Source organism: Ambystoma mexicanum, chromosome 11, assembly GCF_040938575.1.
Source record: "Ambystoma mexicanum isolate Mex_15411 chromosome 11, UKY_AmexF1_1, whole genome shotgun sequence".
Taxonomy (NCBI): Eukaryota; Metazoa; Chordata; class Amphibia; order Caudata; family Ambystomatidae; genus Ambystoma; species Ambystoma mexicanum.
In genome coordinates, this window is record NC_090934.1 from 1173949447 (window position 1) to 1173972851 (window position 23405).

A 23405-nucleotide genomic window follows, 5' to 3' on the forward strand; every position below is an offset into this window, starting at 1 on the left:
ACATTGGCCCTCATTACGACCCTGGCGGATTTTTTCCGCCATCGACGGACTTTCCGGCCATGGCGCAAAGTCCCTTTACGCCATGGCGGATGGCGGACTTACCGCCCCATTCCGAGGTCGGCGGGGCGGTAAGTCCCCATTGACCCATTTACCCTTCCCCATTCCCATTTCGGCCCCATAGGGCTCAATGGGAGTGGGGAAGGAGTTAATTACGCCACCGTAAAATACGGTGGCGTAATTAACACCAAGGTCCCAGAGCGCCATGGATTTTTCCGCCCGCAAAAAGCGGGCGGAAAAATGACCATGGCGCTCCAGAAACTCGTAGTTGGCGGTAAGGGGTCCGCGCAGCTAACGCTGGCGCAGACCCCTTAGCGCCAGGGTCGTAATGAGGCCCATTGTGTGGAAGAGAACTATTGCTTTAGGGTTTTGAACCAAATGTTTGTAGAAATACATTTTCTTTATCAAGAGGAAAGATGCATTAACTAGAAAAAACATTTTCTGTTGAACTAAACAGATCTTTGTTAAAAGAGAATTTGGTTAAAGATTTTCCTGAATTGATCCAGGGGAAGGAAGCCCATCCCTTGTCACAAGGAGTGTTTTCTAACATTTATAAGTTGAAAGTTTGGCAATGTTTTTGTAGAACTGAAAACTGCCAAAATGTCAGTTTTTAATTTGTTGTTTGTATTTGTGTGAGAGTCAGAGATTGTTGGACACTAGGACATCTTTCTTTAATTTTAGTTTGCTTGGCAGGGACATTCTTGTTAGGGTAGGGAAAGATAGGTGTTTATCTCACCCTTTTTACTTTAATAAAATGGGAAACTTTGAGAACACCATACCTCTGTGTCCGCCTTGCATTTCTGACCCCCTCACAGTTCGCCCTTTCTACTTTTATGGAGGAGTGGTTTCCAGAGGATTTGAAACACCCAAGTAAACTCACACAGCGTGGAGCATGCACAGTGGTGTGTGTAGTGTGCTGAAGCAGTTTGGCAAAGTGTGCTGAAGCAGTTTGGCAGTTTGGTGTGAGAACTGTCAACGAGGTTTGGCTCAGCGTCTTTCCTTTTGCTGCATCATAACTGGCCAGTGGGACTCTTTGGACACAAGGAGAGAACTTTCACTTGCTACCTCAGTGGGTCACCCCACGTATGTGTGATCTGAGGTCAGAAGAATGTACGAGTAATTCAGGAGTCCCTGCGGGAGCCGGCAGCTGCCCTTCAAATGGCAATTGACTTCTTACCCTTGCCTGAATCACCTTTATCACCGGGGGAGAGCCACTCTGACTCAGGGGACGCAGTGGATTTAGGGATTGCTGGGTGAAAGATTCAACATTGAAAAAGAACACACATTATCAACCCATAAAAATCAACAAGTTGGATAAAATGTACCCAATTCTTTAATCCGGTGGTAACGCAGTTCCAACCTTCACAATTCCCACCCTCGGGTAAAGTGTGTGGTGTCCATGTGTGTGGCCCTGGACCAATCTTTGCTTATGGGACTATGCACTATTATGTCAGATGAAGCCCTGTTAAGTGTGCTGGAATTAAATGAACAATTGGGTCATGAGAGATTATGCCGGACCTCATGGAGGTACGTTGCATGACTCAGAAACCTCAATATCATCGTTTTCGTCTACCACTGCTCTGGTTATCCCAAGAGACTGTCAGCTATGTTGAACCAGGTGGACAATAAACTATCAAAGCAAACTGGCTGGTATTGGAGGGGCCTTTACATTAAATAAATGTAGTACTATGCGCCCTTGTGAATCTTTATGAAGGGCTGAATGTGAAATCAAGGATCCACACGCCCTAACTAGAATCCCTACTGTTTTAAGTTTGAACATGTGGGAGTTCACAAGTTGAACGAATTTTGGAGTGAAAACATCTGGATTCCGCAGGAACAAATGAGGGTAATATGGCCAATGTAGAAATAAGTGAAAACCACTGTGATGTTATGCATCAAAGGGGTCTACACAAGCAAGCAACAACTGTGGTGCAGGAACAAAATCCGGAATCTTTGGCTAGAAATCAAGAGAGACCCCAGGTCCTGTTGAAGGGTAATAAGCTTCCAAAGAGGACGCCTTCACTTACGCCGGGTTTTAGGAAATCTGACCTGGAGTGTGCAGAATTCCTATTGATGGAACCATTGCTGGCTGAGATGCTGGAAAATACTGATGCAGAGCTGGTAGATGAGCTGGTTACCGAAGATCCTGTAGAGGCAGTGGATGGTGGCCGAGAATCAGCTGCACAAGTAAGACCCCTGCAACAGACGAATATATCTTTGGAAAAATAGAAAGGGAAAGCAAATGCGAAAAATGAAAGGTGTGAAGAGAAAAAGGGGGAAAAAGTAAGGCAAGGGGAAACCAATTTAATCAATCCTTGCTGATATTTTTGCATTCCCTGATGAGCCAACCTACAGTTATAGCTGCACTCTAAAATGTACCAGCCAAAAAGGTTGGCAGGCAGAGGAAGGCTGGAAGAGTCAGTAAAGGAGGATGAGGTGGTTGAGGTATCAATGGATATTTCACCAGAACAAAAAGCTGATGAGGCAAGTGTGCACACTCTGTTCAAACAGATCCTTTGTTTGCTCTCCCTGTGGGAGTGCCTGTCTGGACTCACTTCGAGATGATAGAGAAGGAGGCTTGGGGTGAAAAAGGGGGAGTCATCTGATTTATTGAAACATCCCAACAAGACGGAGGGCTGAGTAAGCGGTTTACGGAAGTAGAGCAAACAAGAGAGTATGAGCAGGACTGCAATCCAACGATCAGTGACTTATGAAGAGTCTGCTCAATGGATCCAAAAAGTGCCTTGATGTGTAAAGACTTCAAGACTCAGTCAAAGGTCTTCAGCATTTTAAAGAACTCAAAATGTCTGGAAATGACAAATGGAGGGGATACGTACAACGTATCTGTATCTCGATGGCTGTTTCATAAGCAGGAAAAAAGAATGGATGAATTTGACTCCTTTCATTGTCAAAATTACAAAGTCCTAGTGGGAAGCTTAGTACCAGCGAACGAGGACTTCAATTTAAATAGATCTAACATACTACACCTACTGAGAGAAATCCCAAATCTAAGGCCGCTCACCTCCAGAGACTCGGAAAGAGTGGATTTTATTGACCTACATAGGACAGATCACTCCATTATGTTTCTGACCTCAAACATAGTGTTTGATAAACTCTTTATGGAACTACTAGCTTTCAGACAACTAGGCTTTCATTTCACATTGTATGATCATGTGGAACCAAATAAAAACAAGAAAAGTCTGGGAATCACAGCGAAAAAGCTGCTGCACTGGTTACCCTCCCTCCAACTTGCCCAGTGTTTTCGAATTCATCTGTTGGGCCTAGCGCTTTACCTATGCCGGTATCTGCTTCTTCCATTCTATTGCGGCGTCTCCCACTTCTTAAGGTATTATACTCAACTGCCGCCCTGCAACATGGGGTAGGCACCATGTTTATGCTCTCTGAATTGACTCTTGCATCTGTGTGTCGCTGCCGCCCTGCAACATGGGGTCTAGCTCAATGGATGTGATCACAACGTACCTCTTTTGCACTTTGCTTATGATGTATTACCTTGCACTTTCTACATTGTTGTAATGCACCCCTTACGCTTCCTATTCTGTAACCGAAGCACTGTAACCAATCTCTTAAGCTTAAGTGCCTAGATACCTTTGGGTTTTGTGCGCTATACAAATAAACAAATACGGAGCTCACCACTTCCGGTCAAGCAGGCGTCTAGCCTTCCCCCATCCGGGGGCTATGTCTCCTTCTCTCTCCAGCGCCCCAGTACCAACCGGGCGGCTTAAGCAAAACTGGCCGACCTTACGAGCTGGACTTTTAAATACTCGATCCCTGCGCCAGCATGACGTGGAGATCTTTGACCTCCTGAGATCGTCAAATTTTGACATTCTCGCTTTAACAGAGTCTTGGCTAGATCAAGCTAAGCCTTCAGAAGTGCTTCTGGCCACCACCCAATGTTACTCTCTCCTCTGGGCAGATCGTGCCTCTGGCAGGGGTGGGGGTGTTGCCCTATTTTTAAAAACATCTTTACAATTTCATATCTTGCCTCATGAACCCTTGGTGGACTGTGAAAGTTTGGTTATTAAAATGTCTAATAACACTTTGCTTACTATAATTGCCCTTTATAGACCCCCTAGGGTCCTGCCTTTATTTGAAGAGCAATTCTTAAATCTTCTTAACACTCTTACAAAGCCACAATCCCCAGTTTTGGCTATGGGCGACTTCAACCACTAGTTTGATGCTCCAACTGATGCCGTCACTAGGTCCCTAGTGGATGCCATCAATGCCATCGCCTATGTACAACTTGTTGACCTACCCGACTCACAGTGCTGGGCATACCCTGGATTGGTTACTAGCTCATCAGCTTTCCTTGGCCAACTTTCTTATCCCGCCTTTTATTTGGTCTGACCATTCTTTACTGACCTTTGACACCATTACTCCGGTTCCACCAGTTAAACTTGACACCAATCCTAGGATGGAGGTGTGCAGGCGCAATCTGAAAGCCCTCACACCGGAAATTTTGCCCCACTAGTGTCAGAGAAGTTGGGTTCCTTGAAGGACTTTCAGAGTGCGGACGACTTAGCTCGTCACATAGCTAAATACCTCACGGATGTGACAAATCTGTTGGCGCCTCTTAGATCCCGACAAATAAAACCCTAAGCTGTAAATAAACCCTGGTTTAATGAGGATATTATCCTCATCAGACAAAAGAAACGCGCTGCGGAACTTGGCTGGCACTAAAATCCGCCTGACATCACTTTAGCTACTTATAAGAATTTTGTTAAACAATATAAGGAGGTGATTATAAAATCAATGTCTGAGGTCTACAACAATAGGATTCAGACTGCCAAGTCCAACTCAAAGGAATTGTTTTCTATTTTGAGCGAGTTTAGGAGCAGACCCCCCTCCTTCGTCCACACCAGTAAAAGATAAGCAATGGTGCCAGTTGATTCATGATGTTTTCATGAAGAAGGGCACTTCGCATCAAACGAATATTCAGCAGGTGAGCGACTTGTGTCCTCCACAGGAGATGGTGGTGGCAGCTCATAATGTAGATGCCCCTCCCCGGTCTGAATCTCTGGTTTTTGATTTTTCTCCCTGCACCGAATCATTTATTGCAGACACCACTGTATCCACATCCATGAAACCAACTTCCTGTCAGGGTGTTACCTGTCCATCTAGCTTGTTTATAAAATGCACAGACACTCTTTGTCCGTGGGTTACAAAGTTAATTAACCAATCTTTCTTAGAAGGTGTTAGGGAGAATTCTCATTCTATGGCTAATTTCCCTCACCTAGTGAGTCCCCCAGCAGCTTTGCTGGATTCTGGAGTTTACTTTTTCCACTTGGTAAGAGTGTGAGCCTTTTTTTCCCTCTTACATGTGTTTTGCCATGTGTATTTCTGTTTATTGGGTAACCTTGGGCTCTGGAGCACACCACTCCATGAGCCCCACTTGTTGTGTGTGTTACCCAGCACCTTCAGTGCAGTAACACAGGGTTGTCTCTAAGACTTCCCAACGACTCCTTTTTCTGGGGCGGACTACTGTCCCCCAGAAACCGGTAAAGTTGCGCTTAACTTTTCATAGTCACTTTAAACTACAGACCCAATGCACCCCATCTTACATGGAGTACTGGAAAGGGTTAATGCCTCTCCCTTTCTGTCTGTGCCTCTCTGAGCTTTGTTTTGCTCTTTTAACATTTAGACTTGGCTGGTGGCAGTGGTATCTACCCTCAACTTTCTACCGCGATTATACTATATAAACGTGGTATTGTTTTAGGCTATTATATTAGCCTCGAACATAAACCTGCTTGACCAAATGCTCTTTCTTTTTGGCTCCATTTGGGTTTATTCGCCATTTCTTTTTTTTTAAATCCTTCTTGTGTTTTACGATGCACGGCAAACCAGGTTTGCCTTCTTTGTTCACTGTCTTTTGGCGGGCTTCTTGCCAAGAAGCCCTCCTCTGGGCGACTGGGTGTCTAGGTGGGCTGAATGTGAGGGAGGGGTGTAGTCACCCCCTGCACAGGGTATCCTAGGAAACCCAAGTCGCACTTTGCCATGATTTGCTGAGGTGGTTGTCCTGGCTGGACAACCCCCCTGCTGCGTGATTGACAGCCAGGCTGTGTGAATGGGGGATTTTCGCATAAAAGGCAGGACTCTTAGGCTAGAAGTCAGAGTCACCGAAGAGAAGCAGAGAAGACGGCTGCTGCAACTACCCCATCCCGGTGAAGCCCTGATGCAGTCCTGAGCTATCTACCCTTCGACGACCAGAGAAGATCCAGTCAGGAGTCTTCTTCCCTTGGGTTTGGTGGGGTCAACTAGCTCATCTTCCACAACCAGAGGATCCTCTTCGTGGTCCAAATCACTGCACCCTGCTGTAGTGGTCTGGATAGCCATCTGAAGAGCCTCTCCTGTTTTCAAGGAGCGCACCTTTTATTCAGCGTCGCTGCTGCTGACTTCATCCCTGAGTGTAGTGCAGGCCCCTCCAGACGTCGTCCTTCTTGTCTCCACGACCGAAGCTCCAGGAACCGTGGGTCTGCAGGAAACTACCAGGAACAATTGCCATGGCACCAGCTTCTTCATTGAATAAGGTACTGTGTCCAGCTTCGAGGAACTAGGGTGAATCCCTTTTCTCCTCATCCAAGGCTTGCCCTTGTCTTCCCTCCTTCTTATAACTTTTGCTTCCTCTGTTGACAATATCCAAGTACTCCTGGCAACGTTGAATCTTGAACTATCTGATTGTGTGATCGTCGACAACAGGAACCCGGTTCCGCTTGACACTGGCTCCGGCCTATTGACTTTTGTTTTCCTGTCAGCAAGTGTTCTCTGATTCTGTCTGCCTTGACAAAAGTATTGCCTATGATTTTTGCCCCCAACTCTCTTCGGTTAACTCAGGTGCTAAGTGTGGTTTTGCCCCGGTAACATTTCTTCCCGTGGATACGCGTATTCTTCGTAAGCCCGAACTGTCATTACTGTCAAAAAGTGATCGCATATGTATTCCCGGTAACGTCTTTTGTTTCACAACACTGGTCCTTCCAAACATACGGTACTTACCTTGAGTTGTTCAGTGCCAAGACAATTGGTTGTGTGTAGTGTATTTTCGTGTGGTTTTAATAGAAGTGAAGTGTTTTACCAACAGATGGTTTAGAAATAAATGTACTTTTACTTTTCAACCAAAAACCTTGAGTCAGTGTTTGCTTGAGTCACAGTAATTGTGGTCCTTTGTGTAATTTCTACTACTGCTCATTTGCTCTTGAGATAAGCCTGGCTGCTCTGCTACTGCTACCACTTTAACATAGTAGTACAGGCTTGTACCAAAGGTGAACTTGTATTACCACTTGTGGTCTTAATTGTGTGTAGTGGTCCCTAAGGGCACTGCACAGGATTCTGCCTAACAGAAGGTAGCGTCCCCCTTCTTCTAAAAGAAGCCTTGGTAACCCCTCCTCTTAAAAAAAGGAGTCCTTGGACCCTTTCATTCCAGATAATTACCAGGCTACTAATGTGCCATTTCTGTTGAACATTTTGGACAATGTAGCACACCTTCAGCTTCAAAGTTTTGTTGAGGATAACTTTCTGCTTCCTCACCAATCAGGCTTCAGGAAAGGCTTTGGCACTGAGACAGCTATGCTAGATCTTAAGGCCAGCTTGCTACAGAATATTGACCAAGGGCATCTGTCAGTTCTGATGCTATTGGACTTATCTTCAGCATTTGACCTTGTTGATCATGCAGTATTAGCCGACTGACTTCAGTCAGTTGGCGGCTGCTCGTCCAAAATTACCCATTGGATTTCCTCTTTTTTGGGCCCAAGGAACTTAAGAGTCAGTGTGGGATATGTCTCTTCCCATCCTGTCTCTTGTGGCATCCCACAGGGATCATGTATTTCAATGATGTTGTTTAACATCTACATGAACCCTTTTCTGCATCTTCTGATTAACCTGGGTGTATTGGTGGCTAACTTGATACGCAAGTTATCATTAAACTAACAGGCGTCTATCTTGCTGATTTGGCAAAACTAAACACCATCTATAAGGCCATTCATTTTTGGATGGCTGACAATTCTCTTACCTTAAACGCTAGCAAAACTGAACTGCTCATTGTTGCGTCTGGCCAAAAGTTGAAATCACTCCCAGCAGAGAGAGTATGTGAACTTTCAAATCTTGGACACACTTATTGCAGTAAAAAAAAAAGTAAAAACCCTTGGTGTTGTCTTGGATGTGGAACTCTGAGTCAACATGCCACTTCTATTCGATCCACATGTGGCCTCATCAACAAGCTCTTAACTAACATCCAACATTTTCTCACACAAGAGAATTTGGCCATGTTAGCTTCAGTTCTCATCAACACTCGTCTCGACGACTGTAATAGCCTGCTGTGCTAGTTCTGTCATAGCTACTGTACAGGTTACACAGAACGGCGCAGTACGGGCCATCACAGGCCTGGCCAGAGGTTCCTATATTACTGCGGCTAGAAGCGGCCTACATTGGCTAGCAGTGAAACTTTGCATCATGCACAAAATTCTCACTATAACCCATAAATGTGTGGTGAATGCTGCTCCCGAATATTTTAAAGCGTGTCTCCATTCATATGCTCCGACCTGAACGCTTAGATCACAACACCATCTCAGGTTGGTTCAACCCAGGTTTAAGTTGGTAAAGGCTGGCAGGTGAAGTTTCAACAACCAAGGCCCCAGGGCATGGAATGCGCTTCATCTCAGTATCAGAGCCGTGGAAACACCAATACAATTCAGGATCTGAAAACTTCCCTTTTTAAACTCTCACTGGACTAAATATGCTATCTGTTTAGGGGCTCCTTCCTTTTGACCTCTGAGATTTGTTCTCCGGATTCCTCCCTTGCGTAGTTTTAACCTTTCTGTTGGTTGTTAGTCCCTTCTTTGTTTGTTGGTGCGCACTGAGGCCTCCGGACATGTGGCACGATGGTACAAAAAACCTTAATAAATAATAAATAAATAACTGCATCTGGCTTATTACCTAGTGAAATTGTTATCTAAATAGATTTTAGACACACCGAAAGAAGAGAGATTCATGTGTCTAAGAAAAACATGAGGTGTGAAACAAAAATAAAGGACTGGTCATGGTTGTTTGGCGCTTTAAATGACCAGGGTTTAAAAGAATACGTAGCCAGTCTGAAATTATTAGTGTGAATAGTCAAGTATCACTTATTTTTTGGAACACTAGGGGACATTAAAATCTATTTGCCAATCCCAAGATGGGTAAATCTGTAAAATTACATAATTTCATATTGTTACAGAAGACATGGTTACTTGAATGCCCCTCCTTTGATAGTTTTGCCTCACAGCATCAGAAGGCCAGCAAAGGTTTGTTGGGCGTCCCTTGGGTGGGCTTGTGGGGGGGCTTGTGACTTTGATCAAGTCGGATGTTGGTCTGGAAGTAGTATCACTATTTAATCCTAAATCTAAAGATGGGAGCAAGCTACAACCATCAAATAATAACGCGTCCCTTCCCCACGTTTTCAGCACGGACAAGGCGGCACACTAGAGCTTGGCACAGTCTCTGGCTTTTTCAGCACGAGGGGGCAGTTCAAACATTAGCATCAGGGCCTTCTGTGACCAAGTCTTTGCCTTTCAAAGTCTCTTCTTTCAGAGGGCCTGATGCGACAAACAAATAATACGTTTCTTTCATTTTAGTATTTCACGCGTACTCCATTTCTCAGGTAATTCACTATCCACCTCGGATCCCCCTCAGCTGGGCTCAGATCCCCTTTAATACAATGTTCGAAGGATTTCTATATGTCCAATTTCTCAGATGATTCACGGTTCACCCTAGATCCCCCTCAGCCGGGCTCAGATCCATTTCAACACAATGTTCAATCCGTCTCCCTCTGCCGGAATCGGACTAATTTAAATTCACTTTAACCATTGTTCAGTCAGTCTCCCTCCGACTGGCTCGGACCCATTTTTTTTTTTCAACAAACGTAACAGATCCCCCCCAACTTCCCACAATCCCCCCACCCCCGCTTGAGGCTTTATCCAGTCTTTCCCTACTTCGTCGCTTTGATGGGCCCAACGTGTTCTTTGAAGTATGCAGGACTTTGAGGCGCTGGGGGCACCATAATCGTCGTTGAGGAAGGCCAGAGTCTCTCTCCAGTCTTTCGCGAATTTATGCACATTGTCATTCATGGCATACGTGGCCCATTCCATGGCTACTATTTCCCACACTTTGCGCAACCAGTCCTGAAGTGTTGGTATGTTTGGGCTCTTCCATCTTTGTGCGATTATAGTCATTGCTGCCAGAGTTAATATCACTCTCTCGCTTTTTCTCGCAGCCTGGGTTCCCCCACTGCCCCCCTCCCCTGAGGGCTAACAGTTTGTTCTGTGGGCCTACTCCCCCTGCCCCGTAGGCCTGTTCTAATGCTTGCTGCACTTCCCTCCAGAATGGTTCGATTTTGGGGCCCCTTCACCAGATATGTTATGCAGTGCCCTCCTTCCCGCACCCCCTGGACTGCAGAGACTGCTCTCGACTCTGCCACGACTCCGCCAGAGTGACTATATGATACAATGGTGCCCACACAAAATAAGGATTTTGGACCTGCTTTAAGCACGAGAATATGAATATAATGGCTGAATCTCTGCACCAGAAAAGGGCTGGGGGATGGAGGGGAGGGGGGGGCAGTGGGGGGTGTTGGGATTGTTGACAAGCTGTATGTAAGAAAACAAATAAAGAAACATGGTTAAAAAAAAGGATGCTTGGGGGAAACGACCCTCATGGAAATTTCACACATTTACTGTTGATTCGTTTGAGCATTTTGTGGATTATCTTCTAAAAGTGTCCTTGAAACTGCAGGAGTCCCTAGTTCGAAAACCTAATAAAAAACATGCGCATATTCGTGATCAGCATCTTGTGAACAAAAAACGCCCAATAAGAGCACAGATTAAAGTGCTGAAAGCCAGGGAAGACCTCTGCCCTGAAGCTTTAGTTAACCATATATTAAGAAGGTTAAACAATATTATAAGCATTGGGCGAGGGGAAACAGGGTGTGCATGCTACAAAGGGCTGCAGAAGAAATGTTGATGGGCTTAAAAAATGTAAATTAACAGCCATTTTGAAAGCTCATAAAGGAGAATTGGGTCTCCATGCCAGACGATCAGATTTACGAAGTCCCAGAGTGGGAGTGGTTTAGTTACTTAGAAGAGATTTCTGCTGAGAATCCCTTAGTTGGGTTAGACTGGTCCTTGGTTACGAGACATGAGGGTATAGGCTGTAATTTGTGTATTGACCAGGATGTGATTGAGGGCATTTTCAGAAGGATCAGTTCCATAAGGGGACCAGGCCTGGACAAACTCTCGAAAGTTCTCTTTAAGAGCTGCATGGAAACCTCGTCTGTAGTGCTTACCATCCTATTGAGTCATGTCATAGAGACTAACTCCTTTTCTGTGTGTCTTGGAGAGTAGTTTATATTATTCCAACATACAAAGAAGCATTGGCAATGCCAATAGTTTTGGCGTTTACTGATCTTTGCATCTTGCAGAATGAGGACAGAGAATAGCGCAGTAGCCCAATATGAAATAACTTTAGCTGGGAAATGGAAGGCCTGGCACCTGACTTGCTTCTTGCAAAGCTGATGATTGTGACAAATATTGTTGGGGAACTTCTCAAGTGCTGTACGTAGCACATATTCACATACAATTATCGCCCCAACCGCAGCCGGTACTCATTTAACGACCTCAGAAAATTGAAAGGGTCAGTTGTCCTGACCAGGATCTGAACCAAGATCTGCTGATCCCACACTCATTGCCGCAGCAAGCACTTAACCCACTGAGCTATCTCACCTCTGTAACAGAACCCTGCTGTTCCCAAACCTCAGCACATAACCTGCGGGCACGAACCCTGGTCAGGGCTTTCACACACATTGCGTCAGTCGGTGCTGAACCCACTGAGTTATCTTACTGCTTTAAATAACTCTGCTGTTCCTAAACACCCCAGCACATGTCAGTGCCCTGTTAAGCTTTGTATACTATGTTCGATTCCCATTAATTTAATATTGAAGAAATTAATGCTTAGGCAGTGCACATTTTATGGTCTTGCTCCAAGTGCAGAACTAACAGTGCCTAGTTACAACGGATACTCCGTAGGATAAAGCATCTTGCAAAAGTACACTTTCTTGCTCCAGTGGCTTCTCAGACGCTGCCCCAAATGTGCTGCAAAGGAAAGCTGTCCTGATCTGACTGAGAGCTAATAAAAATCAGCACTGAACTTGAAATGGCACCTTTGTAATCTTTTTTTCATTTAAACCCGATTACCAAGGGATTTTAATATAATGAAAAATATCCAGTGCCAACATTAACCCAAGGACTGTCGAATACTCGATCCTTTGCATATTTTGTTTCAAATGTAACCCAAGTGACCAATCAGCAATAGTAGAATGTCACGATAAGACTACAAGTAAAAACGCTTGTACAATGACCACACCAAATGCAGCTTTTGGATTTGCCCTGGCCAGTGCTTTAAGTGAGCTGAGAAATCAAGGGAGAGGGCCGTAATGAGGGGCGTGGCCTAAATGAGGTGCGTGTCCTGAAGTGTCCCCAGCAGGGACAATAACAAAAGAGTGCCTTTTATTGCCATCGGGTTGCTTTTATTTTCAGAGTCCCTGCTGGGATGCTGCAAACCAGACAGTGTCGCCCTGCACTGTTCTATTTCATCAGTACTTGGTTTCCTTTGTTTCATTCAACAGACTGGTACATAAAGCCTGTTAAACTGCTTGCCACGTAAAACCCTTATTAAATAAAAAAAGAAGATATTGAGTGCTGAAATAGCACAGTGCAATGCAACCTCCGTTTGTTACTGGCTGGCCTCTGGTTCGAATCCCCATTACGGAACAAACATCATTATTTTTTGGTCCGGTCCTGGGGATTCCAACCCGAGCCTTCCGCTCACTAGCCAGTGTCATACACTGTGCTACTTCATAGATGGTCAATTTCTTTTGTTTTTTAGTAGACTGCTCGACACATAGCCCATCATTGGCTTTGTGTCAAACTGTCTATTGAATGAAACAACGGATATCCGGCATCGCCGAAATAGCACAGTGCTACGTGACACTGGCCTAGAGACGGAAAATGATTCTTTAAAAAGTGACTTTCCTCATGGTCGGCACATTGCTCTTTTGCTCCTCGGCTGCAGAGGTGTTAAGGCACGTCGGCGCAAACAACCTATCAGTTTTCTGCAAAATAAAACAAATTTCGAAGGGATTGTGTCCTCCGACGTATTCCTTATCTTGATAGATCACCTCCAGCTTGCTGGCCTCCTAAACATTTTTCAATAGAGGGTGCTGCGCGTCGACGTCCACGAGTTGGTGTCCCTCGACAGCCTCCGTATCGGCGCCGACGTCATCGTGCGTATAAATGGACTCGCGCAGCGACCGTTGCTCAGTTCCGTTTTGAAGCTTAAGAGAAGCTGTGCATGAATTGGTCATTGACTTTGAAGGAGCGTAAGCTGCAACTACAAGGGAAGTTTTACTGAGGTGATGGATGGGAGGGGCGAAAAGGAATAAGTCAGAGGAACATCCCATCGAAAGAACGTTACAAGGTAAGAAGTAACTTGTTTTCCGAAGGGATTGTGTCCTCTGACATATTCCTTATCTTGATAGACTCCCATAGCAGTGGTGTGTAAACGGAGGTTGGAGTAAAATTGGAATATTTCCCTTTAAGAATGAACAGAGTGTAACACAGCTTTGCCAAACATTGTCTCCTGGCTAGAGGAGGAATCCAGATTGTAGAATTTTGTAAAGGTATGTGCGGATGACCATGTGACAGCCGCACATATGTCTCGAATCGGTACCCCTCTTTGGAGGGCCGAAGAGGCTGCGATACCCCTGGTTGAATGAGCCCTAAGGTGTTGAGGGGGCTCTTTCCCTGCCAATTTGTAGCATTCTAGAATGGCTAAAATAATCCATCTGGAAATGGTCTGTTTTGTGATTGGCAATCCTAAATTGTGTCCTGCATAACCTATAAACAGTTGGTCTGCTTGTCTAATCTTAGCAAGTCTGCTGATATAAAAACTCAAGGCTCGCCTTGGATCCAGCCTATGTAGCCTCTCTTCCTCTTTCCCAGGATGGGGAAGAGGATAGAATGAAGGTAAGGTTATCTTCTGAGTGATGTGGAATTCAGAGACTACCTTTGGGAGGAAATTAGGCTTCACTTGTAGGACAACTTTGTCTTTGTGAAAAATTGTATGAGGAGGTTTGCAAGATAGAGCTTGTAATTCGCTCACTCTTCTGGCAGATGTCAAAACCACTAGTAAGACTGTTTTAAGGGTGAGAAATCTTAATGAACAAGAATGGAGTGGTTCAAAGGGAGTACCCACCAGGAGATTTAAGACTAGATTTAAGTCCCACAAGTGAACTTGGAACGGCTTTGGGGGATAGACATTAGTCAACCCCTTCAGAAATTGGATGATCTATCAAGATAAGGAATACGTCGGAGGAACATCCCATCGAAAGAACGTTACAAGGTAAGAAGTAACTTGTTCTTCGTTTCCAAGCAAATGAAAATGAGTCAGCAGGCAGACCAACTACAGTGCAGCCGTTGGAAAAATGGCACGGCCTACAGGCATAGACTCTCTCAGGTTTTCCAGTACAGGAAGCTTCAATTACTAGCCCGGGCTGGATGGGAGGCGGGCGTGCAAGGGGACCAAAGTAAGCAGAAAGTGCAATTGGCAGAGCAAAATAAATAAGTTACTCACTGTAGTGACTACCTTTCTCCTAGTCCATAGTCCCTTTTCCTCCATACTTGTGGGACATTCTGTCCTTCGGGACGGGAACAGAGCACTTTTGTCAAAAAGCATCAAAAATGAACATTTGTCCTTTTTCTTTTTACGGGGGGTACCGCACACAGCCGTAACCCCGCCCTCCTGTGATCCGCCCCACGCATCGTCCTGCAGTCCTTTTCTATCACCAGGTCTGCGACCATTTAAGCAATAATAGAGGATACTTATTAGAGGGGACGGCGGGCGGGCGTATGGAGAAAAGGGGACTATGGACTAGGAGTAACGTAGTCACTACGGTGAGTAACTTTGTTTTACTCCTACATCCCGTCTCCTGTCCTCCATACTTGTGGCAGATTCCAAAGCACTCCTCACAGTTAATATGGGTGGATGGAAACTCCTTACTGAAAAAGGTTTTTAAGAACAGCCTGGCTGAATTGAGCATCGGCCCTGGAGCTCAGGTCCAAGCAGTAATACTTACAAAAAGCTGATGGGGAAGCCCACGTAGCCGCCTTGGCAATGGTTTGCCAGGGGACATATTTTTGGAAGGCAACAGCAGCCGCTTTGCCACGTACAAGATGGGCATGAATGCCCTTCAGAGGTTTAAGGCCCGGAATGGTATATGCTTCTGAGATACAGGAGGCAATCCATAGGGAGATTTTGAAGTAGTTTCCCTTTCAGGATTCCGAACGTAACAAAAAGCTGTGAGGAGCCAATGAGTTCAGTCGTTCTGTCCAGAGGGAACTTCAGGGCTCGTCTGACATCTAAATTGTGTAATACTCTCTTGACCTCTGAGGCCAGGTTCGGAAAAAAGACAGGTAGTGAGATAGATTGGTTCAAATGAAAATCAGACACTACTTTGGGAAGGAAAGAAGGATGAGTGCGGAGCACAACCTTGTCCTTATGATAGGTGAGGAACGGATGTTCCACAGACAAAGCTTGATGCTCGCTTACTCGCCTTGCCGAAGTCACTGCAATCAGAAATGCAACCTTCCATGAAAGGTACTTTAGATCTGCCGTAGCCATGGGTTCAAATGGTCTATGGCATAAGGCGTTGAGGACCACATTTAAATCCCATTTTGGATGAGGATTGCATACAGGCGGAAAAAGATGTAATAGACCTGTGAAATGCCTTTTAATGACTGGGTTCGTCAAAGAAAAGGAACAGCTGTCAGTGGACAAGTATACGGCAATAGCCGACAAGTAAGTCCTACAAGACAAGACATGAATGCCCGAAGCTGGTAGGTGAAATATGAACGAAAGAACAGCGTCAATCGTAGCGTGTCTGGGGTCGAGCTGCTTAGCTAAACACCAGTGGCAAACTGGAGCCACTTATTCCTGTACTGAGACCTTGTAGAAGGTTTCCTGGCCGCTTGAATAATGCGCATATTGTCCTCGGACAAGTTAAACTGCGCTAAGGTTTTCAGTCACCAGGCCGCCAAGCTGAATGATTGTGGGGAGGGGTGCCACATCTGCTGATCGCATTGGTGAAGCAGGTCAGGAATCAACGGCATTCTTATCGGAGGGCAAAACGACAGATGCTAAAGTTCAAAGAACCAGAATCTGGCTGGCCACCAAGGAGCTATGAACAGGAGAGTGCAATTCGACGTAGTCCGGAGCTTGCAAAGCGACCGATGAATTAGAGGAAGAGGCGGGAAGGCATAGGCCTTCATGTTGTGCCACTAAATTTTGAGGCGTCCCCTAGGGAGGAGGCCACGAGACCGTTCCTCGATGCATAAAGAGGAAGTTTCCTGTTTGTAGAGCTCGCAAACAGGTCCACTTCCAGAGTACCCCACTGCTGAAAGATGGTGGAGAGGACCTCCGTGTTCAGTTCCCACTCGTAGCTGGCTGCTGTTTGCCGGATGAGTGAGTCTGCAGTCACATTGAATTGTCCCAGAATGTGTACCGCCAATAGCCAAATGCCGTGCTGGATGGCCCATTCCCAAATCTGAATGGCCAGGTGCACAAGAGGTGGTGATTTGGTGCCACCCTGCTTGTTGTATAAAACATCGGCACTGAGTTGTTCGTGCGGACACGACCACCCTGTCCGTGATGGACGGTTGAAATGCTTTGAGCGCCAGAAAAACAGCCAGGAGTTCCAAATAATTTATATGAAACTGCCTGTCCTGCACAGTCCATAGATAGAAAACCTGGAGATGATCCAGCATCGCGCTCCACCCCAGAAGGGAGGAGTCTGTGGTAATCGTCACTCGTGGGCAGGGCTCCTGAAAAGAGGCCCCCACTGTCAGATCGCTGGTCGAAGACCACCATAGAAGGTCCGCCATCATGCAGGATGGAACTGGGATCATCTTGCAATCCGAGTCCAAAGCCTGACACCAAGAGCTCCGAAGAGCCAACTGAGTACGCCTCATTTTGAGACGCGCAAGAGGAAGAGCAAGTACGCACGAAGCCATGAGGAACAGAAGCCTCTGGAACCACTAAGCCGTCATGTGCTCTGACTGGGTGAAGAGCTGACATGTGGCGAATAGATTTGCAATTCTGTCCGCCCTCAAATACACCCTGGAGTCGACTGTGTTCCAACAGAAATCCAGGAAAATCAGGTCTTGGGAGACCGTCATGGAAGATTTCCGCCAGTTCACCGACAGGCCAAGATGGAACAGGAGATGGAGGAGAGACTGGAGATTGCACGAAGCCGTCGGAGGACAAGGGCCAAATACGGATATACATGAACACCCTGTAGCCGAAGGAAAGCTGCAATGACTGACCTCATCTTCGTAAAGACACGCAGCGCCGAGACCAACCGGGAGCACACAGAACTGGAAATGCCCCCCTCCCAGGGAGAACCGCAGATATTTTCGATGCAGCCTCCATATCAGAATGTGCATATATGCGTCCTGAAGGTCCACTACAATGAGCCAGTCGCCCTTCCGAAGAGAGGACTTTATTTGGCAGGGCGTGATCATCTTGAATTTCTTTTGCGGAAGAGAAAGATTGAACTGGGAAAGGTCGAGAATCATGTGCAGGCCAGCCTGGTTGGGTTTGGGCACCATGAACAGAAGAGAGTAGAAGCCCTCCCCTTGCTCCACGAGGGGAACAGGTTCCACTGCCCTGAGGTCTAGAAGCTTCTGAACCTCGGCTCTGAGGGAGGGTGTCCCGACCTGTTGGAAGGGAGGATTGAAGAGTGGGGTAGCAGGGAGGGGCAAGCAAAAGCCCCCCCGAGCGATGGACAAAACCCACCGGTCTTTGGTGGTGGTCTGCCACGCCTCCAGATGAGACGAGATTCGTCCTCCCACCGGAGTCTTGTGCTACCGACAAAAAATATAATTTTGCAGATTTGTTGGCGGGAAGACTACTTGCCCCTGGAGAAGGGGCTGATGGGCGAGAGAAAAACTGACCTCGTTGTTTTCGACGGGTGCCACCAACCGGAGGTTCTGTTCTACGCTCCTGAAACCCCCTGAAGCCTGAAACCCCCTGAAGCCAGAGAAGGATCGAGACTGAGACCCTGACCTCTGTGTATAAGGGGCCTTAGCTGGGACCTTCGCCAGGACCAACAAAGATTTGGCGGTTTGCGTGCTCGCCTTGGTCTTTGTAAATTGCTCATCCGTAGAAGAATGAAACCATTCCTTGCCGTCAAAGGGAAGGTCCAGAACTTTATCTTGCACCTCCTTTGAAAACTTTGTTGCATGGAGCCATGCCTGGTGAGAGGTGTCAATTCCCACGATAAGGCCTTGAGCTGAGGTATCTACATGGTGAGCCGCAGCTTCCAGCAAATCTTGAGCCAACACCCTCACGTCCGACAAACCGGCTTTGAAGTTGTCGAGCCTATCCGCAGGAATACACTCCTGGAAATCAGCCAACTCCTTCCACAGCTTCATATTAGCTGCAGCCAGGATGAGCTCAGTATTTGCTTTGCGAAGTTGAAGTGCTGAATTAGCAAAGACTTTCTTGCCCAAGGAGTCCAGAATCTTGTCCTCCTTGATTAGAATCTGAGCTGCAGCCGTCGATGTTGCAGATGCCGGCTTGGATTGAAGCATGGCCGCAGTAACCACCGTCGAGGAAGGGAGCTGACAAGACGCCAAGGCTATCTCCTCAGAGGAGCTTATCCCAGACCTCGGCCAAGACATCCTTCTGGAGAAACAGGCCGGTGCGCTCTTGTGGTGACAAGGTGAACACTCCAGAAAGCACCCCCTCCTGTGGCGCAGGGACCTCAGGTACTGGAATATCTAGGAGAGCCATCATATCCAGGACCCGGTCATGGAATGCTCTGACAGAGCGGGGCTGCTCATCGCTATCCTGATCTGCTTGAGGGTCCAGCGAATCATGAGCAGACAGCTGGGCCGTCACAGGTTTTAAAGTGCTATCCGTTCCACCGGTGTCTTCTGTATAGGAGACAGCGGGGGTAGGGGAGGAAGAGCTGGAGGCGGACCAAGAGGTAGAGGTGGTACCACCGCAGGAGCTGGTGGAACCGCCAGGGTGAAAGGCAAAGGCTCAAGGTAGATTTCCTTGAAAAAACAAAGTACTCCTTCATGTGGTCAGAGTGCATGAGCCTCTAAAATTTCCCGAAAAATACATCCTCTGATAAAGGTTTCAGGTGCTGGGGCAGGCAGAGGCCTCTCATACAGGAAGGTCCACCACCAATCTCCGTATAGATCAATGGGGCAGAAGCAGGTGGAAGCGAGACGGTATGAGGCAGCAGCATCTGAGCACGCCAGTCATAAGAAGTGCGGAACAGATTTTTACCTTCATCCTGAGGTGGAAACAGCTGCCCAGCCCAAAAATTAAGGTTCGCAGCACCCGTCGTCGAACGTAGGTGTAAGGGAAGAATTCAAAATGGCTGCCATGGACCATGAGGGTTGGGCCACCATTTTGTCGATGCCTGAAGAGAACTGTCACATATGCAGATGAGGCAATCATCTCCTCAGGCTGGTCAGGGGCTTAAGTAACACCTTAGCCTTGACACAAGGATCCTCGTCAGAGCCGGTACTGGGGGGTCTCGGATGTTTACTGGACATCATGGAGGTGGCCCCAAAATTAGCCTCCAGAGGAGGAACCTCGGCAGAGCTGGAAACAGGGGAGTTACGGTCTATAACCACCCTATTTGCCCCCTCGTCAGAACTGGTATCACTGCGTCCTTGAGCGTGGGAATGCTGAGGTAACCACCTCACAGATAAGACCTTTAGAGCAGGCCTCAGTTTTGTCGGTACAGACCTTAGCCTCGAAAAGAGGAACCTTGGGTTTCCTCCCAGTATGTGTAGCTCCCTTGTGAGATGCCTCAAGCTGTGGCTTGGTACCGAAAGCTCCAGAAAAGGAGGCCTCAGGGTGCACCCTGGTGTCTGTGTGGAAAGCTCCAGAAACAGAGCCCTCGGAGCGAACCCCTGTGTCCAAAGCCGCAGATGAACTGGGGCAAAAATTAGCACCCGACAGGTGATCCTCCGAACGTGGTCCCGTCTTGGCAGGTTCGTCGTGGGAACCCTCGGAGGGAACCCCTGGTGGTAGAGCTGCTCGAGCCCCTCCCGGACCTAGAAGACCCCGAGAAGGAGTCCCCCGGCTGGGGGCCCTAAAAACGAAGGAACTTACCAGGTGTCTCTTTTTTTCATCGATCAAAAGCTGAAGATGAGGTGGGCGAACACGCTGAAAGACGTCCTCCCACCAAAGTAGACGATGCTGGAGTGCCCGGACTGAGAGGGAATCGCAGTAGAAAAGCGAATTCCAGTGATGGTCCGGACCGAGACACTCCAACCAGAGAGAATGGGGATCCGCCCTAGCGAAGCGACGTTCGCATGAAGAACAGGACACAAATCCCAGCCACTCCGGCATAGATGTAGGACTAAGCGACTGCAGAACCTGAGCAGAAGAGGACGACAACGGGAACAAAAAATCTTTCCCGGTGATGCAAGTGCATCCAGCCCCGACCACGTGGAGAAAAGAACTGAAGGATGATGCGCGGGGCAGAGCTCAGGAGGGCAGGGTTATGGCTACGTGCGGTACCGCTTGTAAAAAGAGAAGGAGGCCAAACATTTTCATTTTTTATGTTTTTTGACAAAAGTGCTCCGGTCCCATCCCGAAGGATGGAATGTCTCACAAGTATGAAGGAAAGGGGGCGCGACGTAGGAGTAAGGAATTTCATTTCCAAGCAAACGAAAATGAGGTTGCTCTGAAGTCAGCAGGCAAACCATACCACATTGCAGCCACCGGTTAGGAAAATGCTGTTCTTGTGCTGCCTCACTCCATCCCGCTCCAACAGTAACAGACAAACAATCAGTGACATGGGAGGAGGCTCTTGTACTACACCCAGGATGGAGCAGCCAAGCCACCTCACAAGCTCAGAGTCTACATTTCTCCCCGAGTGCACTGAAGCTGAAATAAGGGACATGGCTGGTAAGTGTGTCCGAGCGCCTGCTGCGCCTCTTGCCATGTAACGCCAGTGGCATTATACTCCTGTAGGTTCCATTGCACTTTTTCCTGCAGGGTGTCCGTACTGCTGATCGTAGTGCTCAGCAGCAGCAGGCTCTGTTCCTCCACAGGTACAATATCGCGTTGGCAGCAAATCCGCTGGCTACTCCAATAGGAGGGCACAGAAATCGCTCAACCAATTGAATGAATGTCATGCGAGCACCCAATCAGCTGACCACTCTTCTAATAGGCGGGCACAAAAGACAAGTCAGCCAATGAAATTAACGAGTATCGTGCGGGTAGTCAGCTAGCCGGACGATGAACACGCACCTTGCCCCAACGGACGAAAAGTAAGTTTGATGTCAGCAGAGGGGATACCAGAGTCCCAGAAGAGGGGACACGCTCAAACATGGATATAAGCAGCGGTGCGGATCACCGTCCAACTAGTGTAGTGAGCCTGCCCTGAAAGAAGGCGGCTTGTCAAAGACGCAGAGAAAGGACTGCTCGAGTACTGTCGGCCTCACCGGCACTTGACAGAGATCAGTATGCCACTAAAACATAGTCCGACAGGATTTCAACTTAAAATAAAAAGCATTGGTGCATAGAAATGAAAATCTATAGTTAAATAGTAATTTTGCTTTTACTTTGGTAGCGCACACATCTCCCCAGCAACAGCAGCAGGGCGGCAGACGTGAGCGAGAGGGTGAAGGCCCAGCTGGTGCTTTGGCCATGCCAACGCCATACATTGCTCCCAAACTCCCTTTTTACAGTAGTTTAAAGTAGCAATGTTTTGGCGGTTACACCACCAAAATGCGCCAAAACCAAAAAAGGAGATCTGAAACAAAAAACTACAGGCTGATCGCCACCTTGGATGCTGATAGCAATGGATTTGTGTCTTTTTTATTACAGCACTTGGAAAAATGGGCCAGTGAAACAGTTAGATTGTTGAAGTGGCAGACCAGCTTTAGAAAACATATGTCGTCCTCACTGAACAGATTTGTTCGGAAGTGCGTTCAATCACTTGCCTCGTCAAGAAAATATGAATCTGTATTCATAGCTAATATAGATCTTACGGCTGCATTCAATGCAGTTAATAGGGGTCTTCTGTGGTCCAAGTTGCAGTGATGAGGAATCCGGCATAGATTAAGATTGTGGGTCACCATGAACATTCTGCTCTACCGGTAAGATTGAGTAAGGAAGGAGCACTGTCTAGAAGAGTTCTGACTTTTAGCGGTGTTAAAAAGGGGTGCATTTTGGCCCCCTGTCTAACCTGTGCATTACTGGTATAGGGGACTACCTGGACCCTGCAGTGTTTGTGTCTCCCAAAATGAATAACTTTGCTATGACCTGGATGAGTTACGCAGATGACTTCCTCCTTTTTGACTGCATTGAGATAGGCCTACAACAACTGATGAGTGCCTTTTTAAAATATGTAACCTTGGACTAACAACATGGGGATTAACTTGCAAAAGTCAAAGGTTGTGCAATGTACCATGAAAAAAGAGCCACTACATTCCAATGGTGTGTATTAAATGAGCCTAGAGAAGGTCGAGGAATTTATTTACTTGGGATTTCTGATTCTCAATAAGCCTCATAAATCTCAGGTGAGGGAGTAGATCAGAAGCCGGGCTGTAACCCTCTCTAATCAGATGTGTCAAGTGGATACTCGCTATGGTAAGTTCTTGATACTCCCTACGCTGAGAATTTATGAAGTAAAGATTATCCGGAACTTACTCTACGGTACTGAAGTGCAATTCTTATGGGTGCTAGAATCTCTACCTCTCTTAAAAGGTCTAATGTGGCAATGAGCTTTAGGTTTACAGAATTCGGTCTCTCTGGCAGTTATAAAGTATGAATAGGTAATTCATTCTTACCGCCTAAGCAAAACGGAGAATGTTAGCATTTTAGCATCTTATTGAAATATAATTTGTCCCGTTATTTTTGCACAACACTGCGGTGTCATTTGGTCTAGTTGGAGAATGATCCGATTAGAAATCCTATGCGGGTTGGAAAGAGCCTATACACTAGGGACTGGTCTAAGATTATCGAAAGATTTCATGATTATGAATTGATGTGTCACCTTCGGAATGACCACAAAAGATGAGGGACAGTAGCACCTTACTTGACCATTCACCTGAATAGATCAGTAAGAAGGCTGTTCTTGAAAAGTAGGTGGGACTTGTTCTTATCAAAATTAAGCGGAGGAATGGGTTTATCCCCAATGAGGCTACCCAGTGCAGATTTTGTGTTTTGCCCGACGCCCAAGAATCTCTGAACCATTTGGTGATCTCATGTTCTGCCCT

The 23405-nt window shown here is 46.7% G+C and overlaps 1 protein-coding gene across 4 annotated transcripts in view; it reads left to right on the plus strand.

Moving 5' to 3' along the window:
* Positions 1 to 23405, plus strand: part of VPS13C (vacuolar protein sorting 13 homolog C) — a 5236720-nt gene that overhangs the window by 1261020 nt on the left and 3952295 nt on the right. The gene's annotated exons all lie outside the window — the stretch shown is intronic.